Source organism: Mustela nigripes, chromosome 2 (genome assembly GCF_022355385.1).
Source record: "Mustela nigripes isolate SB6536 chromosome 2, MUSNIG.SB6536, whole genome shotgun sequence".
Lineage (NCBI taxonomy): Eukaryota > Metazoa > Chordata > Mammalia > Carnivora > Mustelidae > Mustela > Mustela nigripes.
Genome location: NC_081558.1, coordinates 171,668,914 through 171,681,511, shown reverse-complemented (window position 1 = coordinate 171,681,511; position 12,598 = coordinate 171,668,914). Strand labels below are relative to the sequence as shown.

Sequence of the window (12,598 nt, the reverse complement as noted above, 5' to 3'; positions counted from 1 at the left end):
CGGCATCCTTAGTCTCATTTGGCTCTTTGCCCTCAATTTCATCATTTCTACAGCTGACCAGCCTCACTCTTCCCTTCCACTTCCTGACAAGCTTCTTGAAAGAATATTACTACACTCAGTGCTCACTACCCTCTTTGGATCCTTGAAATCTGGTTTTGGCACCTGCCATTCTGATGGAATTGTTCTCGCAGAGGTCATTGGTGACTTCATCATCAGATCCCCCCACAGGCTATCTCCTCTGCTACTTCATCATCTGGCTTCATCCTCTCCTATTTCTCTATGCAAGTTAATACAGTTAACTGCTTACCTACTCCTTGAAATTCTCACTTTGGATTCCAAGACACTGGGCTCTCCCAAATTCTTTTTCTATATCATAGACTGCTTCTTCTCTAACTTCCTTGATAGCTTATCCTCCTTTTCTTATATTCTAAATGTTGGCATTTGCCAGGACAGTCCAGCCCTTTCGTTTCTAAACCACTTCCTCCTTGGTATGCTAATCTATTTCTACTGTTTCAACTTGCCTCTGTATACTAAAACTCCCACATCTTTATCATTAGCCATTGCTTGCCTGACTTATATCTAGCCCCATCTTGCAGTAACTCCTAGAGGTCTCAACAGTCTCTCAAGGACAACATTCCAGAGCTGCCTATCCCAGCCTTTCAATTGCTGTTATTAGGATCAATCTTCTTGTCACCAAGGCTTATAAGAGTTACTAAGTCCAGTAACTACCATTTCTACCTCTTGCATCTTCAGATTGTGTAACATACTTCATGTTACAACTTATAAGCATTATTTTTCCATTTTTCTCTTTCATCGAGGTATCATTTATATTTAGTAATGTGCCAAATGTTAAGTCTGCAGTTTGTTACATTTTTATATATGTATTTACCTGTGTAAACTCTGTCCAGACCAAAATATAGAATATGTCCAGCTTCCTAGCAGGCCTCCTTTTTGCCACCTTCCTGTTGATATCTACTGTCTTCCCAGGAGGCAACCACCTTTTTTTTTTTTTTTAAGCAGGTACAAAAAAGACTTAAGGGTTTATTGAAAATAAACTCAATATGTTAAGTGATAATTTGTAACTACCAAAAGTACCTAATTTATTTCCGTGCTAAATAAATAGCAGTATTTATATAAATGAAGGAAAAATGATAACCTCATTCTCTTTTGTTAACGGCCACATCACATACAGAACATTATATTCAGCTCTGAGCACCATTTAAAGAAGGATATATTAGAGCACATTCAGGGAAAAGCTGGTGATGAGCTTCAAAACAGTATTTTATGAGTAATGAATGGTTCAAGAGTAAGAGAAGACTTTTTTAAGAAACAACAGTTCTAGTAATGGATACAGAAGGTTCTTGGGCAAACTAGAGGTAACCACCATTTTGACCTCTGTTACCATAGATTAATTTTGTCTGTTTTGAACTTCATGTAAATGGATTCTCGTAATAATGGAAATTCAATTTCATATAAATGGAATTTTATATTGCCAACAAAAATACATGCAAATTCCTCTTGCTCCACTTCCTCATCACTAGGTATTGTCCTTTTAGTTTTAGCCTTTCTGGTAGGGCTATATCTCATTATAGTTTTAATTTGCATTTTTGTGATGACTAATAACATTTAACTTTTCAGATGCTTATTTGGATACCCTCTATCATGAAATGTCTTTTTTGTTTGTTTGTTTTTTAAAGATTTTATTTACTTGAGAGAGACAGAAATCGTGACAGAGGTCACAAATCAGTGGGGAGGGAAAGGAGAAGCAAAGATGGGTCTTAGTCCCAGGACTCTGGGATCATGACCTGAGCCGAAGGCCGATGCTTAACTAACTAAGCCACCTAGATGTCCCAATATGAAATGTCTCTTAAGTCTTTTTCTTTTTTATATTGGGTTGTCAGTCTTTTTTTTTTTTTAATTGATTCAGAGTTCTTTATGTATTCTGAATGTTGGTCTTTGTTGGTTATACATATGCACATATCTTCTCCCAATTTGTGGTTTGCCCTTATTGTTACATTTTGATTAATGGAAGTTATTAATTTTAATAAGGTACAGTTTATTAATCTTTTATGATTGTTGATTTTTCTGTCCTTTCAAGAGATCTTTACCTTCTTTAAGATTGTTAAAATAAACTGAGGCTCAGAGAGGTTAAGTGAGTTGTGCTAAGATTGTGACAGGCTGTTAATTGTCTTTAAAACATCAGTTGGCTCTTTTTTTCCTGGGCATATATGGCTGTCCATCCAGTCATTTCTGGCTTGCCCTGTATTGGGAACTGGCTATGTGAGTTTGGATTAGATCAGTAGAATATAACTAGAAGAAATGGTCATCTCCATCTTGAAAACAAGATATCTTTCATGTATATTATCCTTCCCTTTACCCTCTTCACCCCCACCATGTACTGTAACAGACATAATAGAATTTCAACTCTGATCATGAAGACAGTACTCTGAATGATCCCACAGAACAGAACCCATTTAAGTTTATTAAAATAATATTTTTAAATTATTTAAATAATAAGGATAGCTCAGAGGCTACGTTTTCCTTCAAGCCATTCCTGATCCCCTAATTAGTATTCACTTTTTTTTTTTTTTCTCCCCTACTGCCTGCATGTTTTTCTGCTCCTGAGGACAGGGAACATTTCTTTGGTCTACTGCTTTGCCTGTGATAGGTACTTTGTAAGCATTTTGAGATAAATGAATAAATAAACTAAATGATAAGTGAATTTTTCAGAAGGTAAAACTATATATTTCATGATAAGAAATGTTAATCTGGTCATGCAGTTAGTGTAGCCTGAGAATTTCTCTCTACATGGGTTCTGTGCCTTCTCTGCAATGACATTCTGACTCAGCAGTTCTTAATCAGCAGATTGGTTGTGCTGTATCACTTTCATCTTCTGTAACACAGCTTATGTACCTGGGTATCTTGGTACTAATTACTGACATAATATGACCATGACCTCATTAGACCTGTTAGCATACAGGCCCTTTCTGACTGCTATACAGTGAGAAAAGACTTAGATGGAAAAAGAGATGCTATTTTCTATTTGAAGCAAATGATTTGACTTAGACAACTATGTGACAGCTGGCTTCACTCAGATTCTCTTGGCATCTTTAAAGAACATTTGAACCATATTTGAGATGCCATTGTGTTCCTACCTTCAAATACAACAGTGGGAGATTCTGATCAGTATGTTTGAGGTTAGAACCAGAAATCTGCACTTTTAAATAGTTCCCCTGGCAACTCTAATGATAACTTACTTAATTTTGGGGACCAGTGGAGAAGTCAGAAAGAAAAACCTGAATCCTAATTATTTTCTATACTTACCAGCAGTATAACTTTGGGAAAGTTACATAGTGTCTTTAAGGTTCAGTTTGATTATCTGAATATTATGTGGACAATAACAGGACCTACATTTAAACAATGTTATGAGGATTAAATGAGATAATCCATTTAATATGCTTAGCACAGTGTTTGACAGTAAACATTCAGTAAAATGTAACTATCATTACTAATATTATTACCACTAATTATCAGGTTCTTTATAAGGGATCTTGGGGCACCTGGGTGACTCAGTTGGTTGGGTGACTCTTGGTTTTGGCTGGGGTCATGATCTTGTGGGTCATGGGATCAAGCCCTGAGGCTGGCTCCACACTCAGCGGGGGCTCTGCTTGAGATTCTCTCTCTCTCTCCTTCTGTTCCTACCCCCTGAAATAAATAAATAAATATTTAACAAAAAATAAGAGATCTTTCTTTGTGTTGTTTTTGTGTAGCACATACAAAATAGAATCTATTGTCTACAAAGAAAGGATTCATGTGTATGGGTGTGTGGTCTTTCTCTTAATGAGTTCTCAGTTTTAGGTGTTTAAAGTTCTGTATGGGCTTACTCTGATCCCAGTTCCTCTTCCTTAATAATTTACCAAGTAGCCATTTTATGCTTTTTTTTTTTTAATTACTGAGGGACTATTACTCTGTGTTTGTATGTGCACACGTGTGTGTGTGTGTGTGTGTGTGTGTCTTTGTGTGTGGTGTGAATATTACCAAAAGATGCTTACCTGGGAAATTTAAGAACTGAATGTTCTATTGCAGCATTTCTCAAACAATTAGATAACATGTCATAATTTAGGGACTAGAATTGAGACTGTGGATAAAGTAAATGCAAAGAGCCATCTTTTAAGTTCTGGTCTCTCCTTATAAAATTCTCTGTCTGCTTCAGCATCTGAAAATGGAACAGAGCTAATCTGAGCTAGGGTTTGGTGGTGCTACCTACAAAATAAACCTTGAGTTTTTTTTTTTTAAAGATTTTATTTATTTATTTGACAGAGAGAGATCACAGTAGACAGAGAAGCAGGCAGAGAGAGAGAGAGGGAAGCAGGCTCCCTGCTGAGCAGAGAGCCCGATGTGGGACTCCATCCCAGGACCCTGAGATCATGACCTGAGCCAAAGGCAGCGGCTTAGCCCACTGAGGCACCCAGGTGCCCCAATAAACTGAGTTTTGATGTGTGTTGTGTTTCATATATTCAAGGAAGAGTGATGTGGAATGCTTGGGGCAGGAGGGAGGAACTGGGAGTGGGAAGAATCATCGTATCCAAAGGTTTTAGAGCCAGTCCCTTGTACCTTAGCTATTTGTTATGAATTTACTCCCAAAGGAAATAGTAAATGATAAGAAGTTTAACTTTGGGGCAGAAATACTCTTTCATGGCAGGGGTAAGGTTTATTTTAAGTAAAGCAGAAATTCACCAGGGCAAGAGAATGGGTGGATTCACCTGAAGAGTCATCTTTGCATAAAAAAGTAATACTATTGCTAAGAATAGAGTGTCAAAAAAGGAATAAATCTTTGGGTCTGTGTGTTGTATGTCTTTCATTTGCATGGATTAGAAAGTCCATAATTCTGCAAGTTTTAGTTAGCTCTTATAGCTGCTATGAGTTCTAGTTAATTTAAGTAACTTTGACTTACTTTTTTATGACATTTGCATTCCACTGTCTATTGAATTCTCAAATAGCCTGGAGAGTAAGTGATGAGAGTCGTGGTCTACAAGTCTTACACTTTAGTGAACCATTCAAAGTCAGAGTTCATTTATCATTGTCAAGGAAGAGCTGTCGTCATCTGACCGGAATGGATGAGAAATTTCAGTTGTTGGGGCAACAAGAGTATTCAGAGCTGAAATTTCAATTAGAAGTAAGGCTGCATAGTTAACAGTTAAGTGTCTCATTTTGGGGTCAGATTACCCTCGTTGCTCTTTCAAGTATTAGACGTTCTTAGTTATTAGGAACTCGTGGAATTCTTAATAGTGTTGGTTTACATATAATTTCTACTCTTTGACTCATATGAATTTAAATCTTCTCTAAAAACCTGTATGGATTTCAGAGGCTTAGAGAGGATTAAAAAGCTATAAAATTTTAAATAACTTCATCCAGTGAGCATGTTTACCTAAATGTGTCATCAAACGTCTCAGTTTTCTGGTTAGAGAACCAGTTTGGGACAGGCTGACTCACACTGTCGACTGATAGAATGCAAACACATTCAGAATTCTGGTGAGACTAACGCAACAAAAACAGAGTTCTGTAAGCTTTGAGAGGTGAAGTGTTTCACCAATAAATCTTCCTATCCCTAAGAACTTTCAAAAGAAACAAACACATGTCTTCACAGTTGTTAAGTGCTGGGTGAGGTGTCATAAGCATACTACTGTATCCAATACCTGTGCCACTGTTATTTTACTTTGAACTTTGGTCTTCTTCCCTAATTTGTCTATGTACTTTTTTTTAAGTTGAAGTATAATTAACATACAATGTTAGGTTAGTTTCAGGTGTACAATATAGTGATTTAACTTTTGTATACATTGTAAAATGATAACTTTAATAAGTTTAGTTACCACCCATCACTGTATAAAGTTAATACAGTATTATTGGCTATATTCCTTTATCCTGTATATTACATCTCCATGACTTATTTATTTTATAACTGGAAGTTTATACTTCTTGATCCCCTTCTTGATTCCTACTCCCCAACCACCAATCTGTTTTCTGTATCTATGACTCTGCGTTTGGTTTGGTTTTGTGTTTTAGATTACACATGTAAGTGAACGTGTGGTATTTGTCTTTTTCTGATTTATTTAACTTAGCATAATACCTTCATGTTGTCATAAATGACACCCCTTCCCATTCTTAAAGGAAACCATTTTTAAAGGTAATCTGAGAAATATTAGTACTTTGCCCTTCAATTAATAAAAGCAATGTTCTGGAATTCTAGATATTATCTCCATATGTAAATAAACATTTTATTGGGTTTGTATTTCACTTTTAATTGTTAGATCACAAATTCTTTGCCCAAATAGTTGTTCACATTCTTTTCAGTTACCCCTTGTGCAAGGAAGGTAGATAGCAAGAATATTTATGCCCATTTTGAGGATTAAAACATCTGTACAGAACTCAAGTTATCTTTTTTTTTAATCAAGTTTGTTCAACAAATTTGGGGGCAATTCCAAAGATGGCCAAAGAGTGATATTCTCTAAGATGATGATATTCTCTATGAAAGGTTTGCTGAATATCTGTTCAAGGATAAAGGGATGGAGATTGGAACGTCTTCTTGGCAGAGTTCAGGGTATAGTCAAAATAAATAGACACTCCTATTCCTTTCTCTTTTCCAAGTAGTTCTATCTCATTGCCATTTGTTTATATTTTGCTGTATTAACCAATTTTAGGCCAGGCAAAAGAGATTAGGTAGCATACTTAATACCTAAGAGATTAGGGCACATACTTCTCCAATCCCATTTTGCTGTGAATGTTGCTAAGTCTTTATTAGGAAGTTGTACAGTAATAGAAAACAAGGAATCCATTTCTGAAGACCTTATCCCCTTTGGTGTTTTGCTTATAGTTGTGGTTCTCTGATTGTTGTTAATATTATTACTGTTATGCTCTTTCCAAATTTGACTCTGGACATACCTAACATAATGCTTTGTGTATGCTGTGGATGCTCTGACAAATTCCCGATGGTGGGTTGAGATTTTTCTGTGCAACACATTTCTCTTGGTCTCAGAAGAAAGAGTAAACTTGGGATAATGGCACATGGTCTGCACAACCTAAGCCCTCACCTCAACAGAGACTTAACAGAGGCTTAATTCCTCAACAGAGACTTCGTTCCAGACTTGTCATTTTCATTCCTTTGTACCTGTGGGTGCAATTTTCTGCCTGAAATATCCTTTCCCCTCTTCTCTGCCTGATGAAAGTCTACTCAGACATCAAGTTAATTGCTCCCTGATGGGACACCTTCCCATTCCCTCCATGAAGAACTAATCCATGCCTCAGACGGGATCCATGAGTATTGTGTATATGCTTCAATTGCAGCCCACATTTAACTACCTCATACACTTATATTTTCTACTGGTGCATCAAAGATAGGATCTATATCTTACTCTTTTTGTCCCCAGTTCTTAGTTTCATGCATAGTATTATGTTAAGTGAATGTCAGTGAGTGAATGAACAGATTATAGATTCCCCCTTTTTTCTTTTTTCTCATAGAACAAAATGCTCTTCTCCTTTTTTTTTTTTTCCACAAAAAATATCATTTCCCTTGATCCTTTCCCTTTGGAATATTTCCAGTAACCTATTTCCAAGTCCCTGTGCTTTGGTTCCTGAATATGATTTGGCATTAAAGGATCTTCCTCTATAAAGTTTTAATAAAACAGCTAACCTGTATCTCATGAGAAATATCCATTATCATTAACAGTTTTATCCTTATTATGGCTGAACAAAACTGAAAGGATATGATTGTCTGATAGGGATTGTGTTCAATCTCTAGATCAATCTCAGCAGGAGGGGGTGGTTATTACCGTCTTTACAGTATGAAGAGTTTTGATTCATAAATATGGGATGTCTTGCTATTTATTAGGTTTTTCATTTCTGTCAATATTGTTTTATAGTTTAAAAGTTTAAGTCTCGGGGCACCTGGGTGGCTCAGTGGGTTAAAGCCTCTGCCTTCGGCTCAGGTCATGATCCCGGGGTTCGGGGATCGAGCCCCGCATCGGGCTCTCTGCTCAGCAGGGAGCCTGCTTCCTTTCCTCTCTCTCTGCCTCTCTGCCTCCCTGTGATTTCTGTCTGTAAAAATAAAAAAATAAAAAAATAAAAGTTTAAGTCTTACACTGCTTTTATTTAATTTATTCCCAAGTGTTTTTTTTTCTTTTTGCTGCTATTATAGAAGCAATGGAATTGTTTTTTAATTAAACTTTTAGTTTGCTTGTTGCTACTGTACAGAAATATGAATGATTTTTGTATATCAATCTTGTATACTGTGATTTTGCTGAGCTCATTTATTAGTACTAGTAGATTTCTTAAGATCTAATTATTACTATTATTATCATTGTGTTAGTTTAATTTCCAAAGCAAAAGATGATCAGAGATTGTTCATCTCTCCTAAAAGGGAAAACACTAGTTTTTATTTTGTAGGATTGTGTATTAGCTATTATATTCACGCCTAGATCTAAGTTCTTATGATGGTTTTTTAAAAAGATTTTATTTTTAAGTAATTTCTACACCTAATATGAGACTCAAACTTACAACTCCAAGATCAGGAGTCACCCATTATACTGCCTTAGCCAGCCAGGCATCCCTTCTGTGATGATTTTATGTGCTACTTCATATGTTTATATATTCTATCTTAATTTTATATTTTGAAGACAAACTATTTCATCTACCAACTGTGTTAGCATATTAAAACTACTATATGTTAAGATCTATAGTCTTACTATAAATTTTGGAGTAGTTTAGAAAAAAAAGTTACCCATATGATTTTGTCTGAAAGAAGAAAGTGGCCATAGATGGACAATGACTGGCAGGTTCATATACTTTTACCTTTAATTTTGCTTTATTTCTGATTCTCCAGAAGATGTTTAGGGACAATTTGGAGTTCGTGGATCATGTCCATCACCTCAGTGTCAGTCCCCTATCCAAATAAGCATAATCCCTTGTATTTGGGAAAGCATAAAGAAAGTGTATGCTGCTTCACTTAATCAGGCGACTGCTGCAGATTAGTATAAATTTCATTGGAACTGCAGGAACTGCTGCTCTTGGATCAAATCCCTGCTTCTGTTGCTTTTACAGCCTTGCTCTGCTAGGAGATCCGAAGGCCTCTGGGGAAGGTGCTAACAAGTACTTGGGTGGGATCTGTAAACCTGACTCTATGAGAGTCTCAGTACTGCCCCCCTCCTCCCACCACCACTACAGTCTTCTGTGATGCCGTTAGGGTCCTCCATAAAGGCTTCTTTTCTTGTGGGTTTTAATTCCTTACTATTCAAAAAACAAAAACACAAAGTTACCAATGACTGACTTACCTCTGAAAGAAGATTGGAATTAAGAGGCATCTGAAGTCATTGAGAGTCAATTTGCTGAACAATGTTTAATAGCCCAAAAAAGGGGAATATAATCTAAAGTCCATATATGGGGTCTGGCTAAATGAACTGCATCTATAAAATGAAATAATATGCAGCCACTTAAAAAAAAAAAAGTAGGAAGAATATGGTATGATCTCTCTTCCTGAATTGCTGATACAGGCTTACAATAATTTTTTAGAAAAATGCACAGGAAACAACTATGGATTACTTTGGGGAGTAGGAAGTAAAATGAGAGGAAGGTTTTAATTTTATACTTTCCTGTTCATTTAAATTTTCTATTTTCATATATTACTTGTTCTTCTATTTGTTTTTTAGTTATTTCAAACACATATGAAATTAGAGATAATAGTATAATGAACCCCCATGTGTTCTTCATGCAGCTTCAATAACTATCAACTCCTGGCCTATATTGTTTCTTCTGTACCACCCTGCTGAAGGGTAGCAGAATATGCCATTCCAAAATAAGCCTCTTTGACATAAGAACTATTTTGAATCGATTATTTTGAAAAACAGCAGATGCAGAAGTTCTAAAGATAAGAGTGGAGTTAACCTCTTGTAAGAGAAATTTACACTTATGGAGGGACACTCTGTTTGTAAGGGTATCTCACTCTCAGCACCAGGACAAGAAAGATGACTAAATCACAAGGCAGTCTTCCCAGTGGAGAAGACACCAACTTAAATCTGCATAACAGACCTTACCCTTGCTTTTTCTGGTAGTGTCCTTAACAAGCTGCCCCTCCCCCAACCCACCCCGTCTTTTGCTTTTAGCTGAAGATGGTATTTAAGGTTCCAGCTTAAGTCATCTTGTAGAGGTACTTATTTTCCCTGGTTATTTCCCATGTATGTACTTGAGGCATACATGTTAATAAACTTCAGTTTGTTTTTTCTGTTGTTAACCTGTCTTTTATTACAGAGGGTCTCAGCCAAGAACTCAGAAGTATAGAGAGGAAATTATTTTCCTCCCCTACACTAATGCTCCCCACTTCAAATTATTTTGAAGTAAATCCCAAACATTCTATCATTTCATTTTAAAATATTTTCAGACTATATCTCTAAAAAATAATGATTTTTTAAAATACACATCACAACACCATTAACACACCTAACATTAGAAATAATTCTTTCATATTCTGAAATATTCCAGGGTTCAGATTTTCCTGATTCTCTCCACCCCCTCCTATAATGTCTTCAAATCAAAACTCAAGTAAGATCATCCATTACGCTTTATGGGGATGTCTAAATTTCTTTTAACTTATAAACTTCCCCTTGTTAATTTCCCCTTATACATAATTTACAGCATTTGTTAATGGAACCAGGCTGTTACACAGAATCCTCACAGTACTGATTTTGCTGGTTATAACCCTGTGTTGTCATTTTATTGTTTTGGGTTTTTTAAATGCATTTACGTGTATATATATGTATTTAATTTTGAAGAAATTTAATGTTTCCGTATTCATTCAGCCGTGTAGAAAAGGTGCAAGGAAGTTCCTGTCTTTGGGTTAATATCAAAACATTTAGAAGCATGAAGAAGAATAACACATTTCTCTTCTTGCCACCAAAGAGCAGGGGATCTTTGGGAGAGGTCTTCACTAAAAACAAGAGCTCCTTTGAAGTCCCCATAGCTGCTGCTACCAATTACAGTGTTCATGTTAGTGGGTATGTTTAGAGAGAGTAATACATTTATTTATTCTGTACATACCAATTGGGCACTTTCTGTGAGGGGCTAAGGCTACAGAGATAAACAAAACAAGACGTCTCTGCTCTCCTTACAGAAGTGTGTAAGTGGGGAGAAGACAGACAAGAAGCCATGATAAACAGACTTCTTCATCACGTATGTATTGTGTCCAGTGCTTATCCTTCTGATTTAATATAGATCTGCTGTTATAGGATGCAAAGAACATTTGTCCTCTTTCCTCATCATATATATCCTCTTCTCCAAAGCTGAGCTTCTTAAATTTGGCTTCTCCATATCTGGATCAACCGTGTTCTAGGGCCTGTTTCTTATTTATTGGTGATATTGAAGTGATTATTCAGAAAGCTTACTAAATGGACTTGAGCTTTGCAGGTTTTCAAGGTCTCCACCATTCCCTATTGTGTATATCCAGCCTCTTCTTCTCATTTATCTTAGCCAGATGACCCCTGAAGACATTTGAGGTTGAGGACTGCACCCCACCCCTTACACATTTATGTTTCAATTATCCTTTTTTTTTTTTTTTAAGATTTTATCTATTTTATCTATTTTGACAGAGATCACAAGTAGGCAAAGAGGCAGACAGAGAGAGAGAAAGGGAAGCAGGCTCCCGCTGAGCAGAGAGCCCAATGCGGGGCTTGATCCCAGGACCCTGGGATCATGACCTGAGCCAAAGGCAGAGGCTTTTTAGCCCACTGAGCCACCCAGGCGCCCCCTCGGTTATATTTTAAATGAAAGTAATTATTAATAAATGTAGCATCTGTAAGGAAATTTGGACTATTTTCAATTCAATAAAAGCAGAACTTGAACCTTATTTCTAAAACATTTTAGAAGATGGATTCTTCTATATATATCTTTGAAATATATCTGAAGTACAAAGAAACCAACTTTGGGGGAGTCCTTTCACGATTTGGTGGGTTATGAGTGCTCAGCCATGGTGCAAGAAAAGTTTGTTCTGAAACCACAAATCTCCTTGAATTTCTGAGATTTCTTTCTGGAATTGAAAGTGGGAACTAAGTGACTACCCCTCATGTTTCCCTAACAAACAAAATAAAATTAGTGTGGAAAAATAGAGGCCTATTTAGAGGAGAGGGGGAAGCATGTTTCAATATTAAACTCTTCCAGTTTAGAATTAATTCCTGCCATCCAGAGGTTTTCTTTGTGATGAAGTTTTATCTGATTTGCTCTGCTCTGTTATTATTGAGGCATGACTCATTTAGAATTCAACACAGATGAAAATTGAGTGATTTTTTTTTCCTTCCAACATTTTTGTTATTCTGTGCCTCTTACTTTGTTTATTGATAAAAATCTTAGCCCTCAAAGGAATGGTGAGAATAAGCCACTGAATTCTTCTGCATGAAGAGGCCACAGGAGTTCTCCATCTGGGTCTCCACAAATAAACACATTAAAAAGGCCATTCATTTAATCGAAATGCTGTCCTAACAGCTTAAAGTAACATGTTTGAAGGTATGGCTATCGAAAAACTGGCACGTTCTTGGATACATTATTAGCTGGAGATTCGATT

At 36.4% G+C, this 12,598-nt stretch overlaps 1 protein-coding gene and 1 long non-coding RNA gene across 3 annotated transcripts in view; both read left to right on the top strand.

Moving 5' to 3' along the window:
- The window catches only part of CMSS1 (cms1 ribosomal small subunit homolog), a 382,805-nt gene that overhangs the window by 91,070 nt on the left and 279,137 nt on the right, over nt 1–12,598 (top strand). The gene's annotated exons all lie outside the window — the stretch shown is intronic.
- LOC132012274 (uncharacterized) overlaps nt 11,153–12,598 on the top strand; it is a 120,219-nt gene continuing 118,773 nt past the window's right edge. The window contains exon 1 of the long non-coding RNA XR_009402577.1: nt 11,153–11,214. This is a non-coding gene — a long non-coding RNA (uncharacterized LOC132012274). The remainder of the gene's footprint in view (nt 11,215–12,598) is intronic.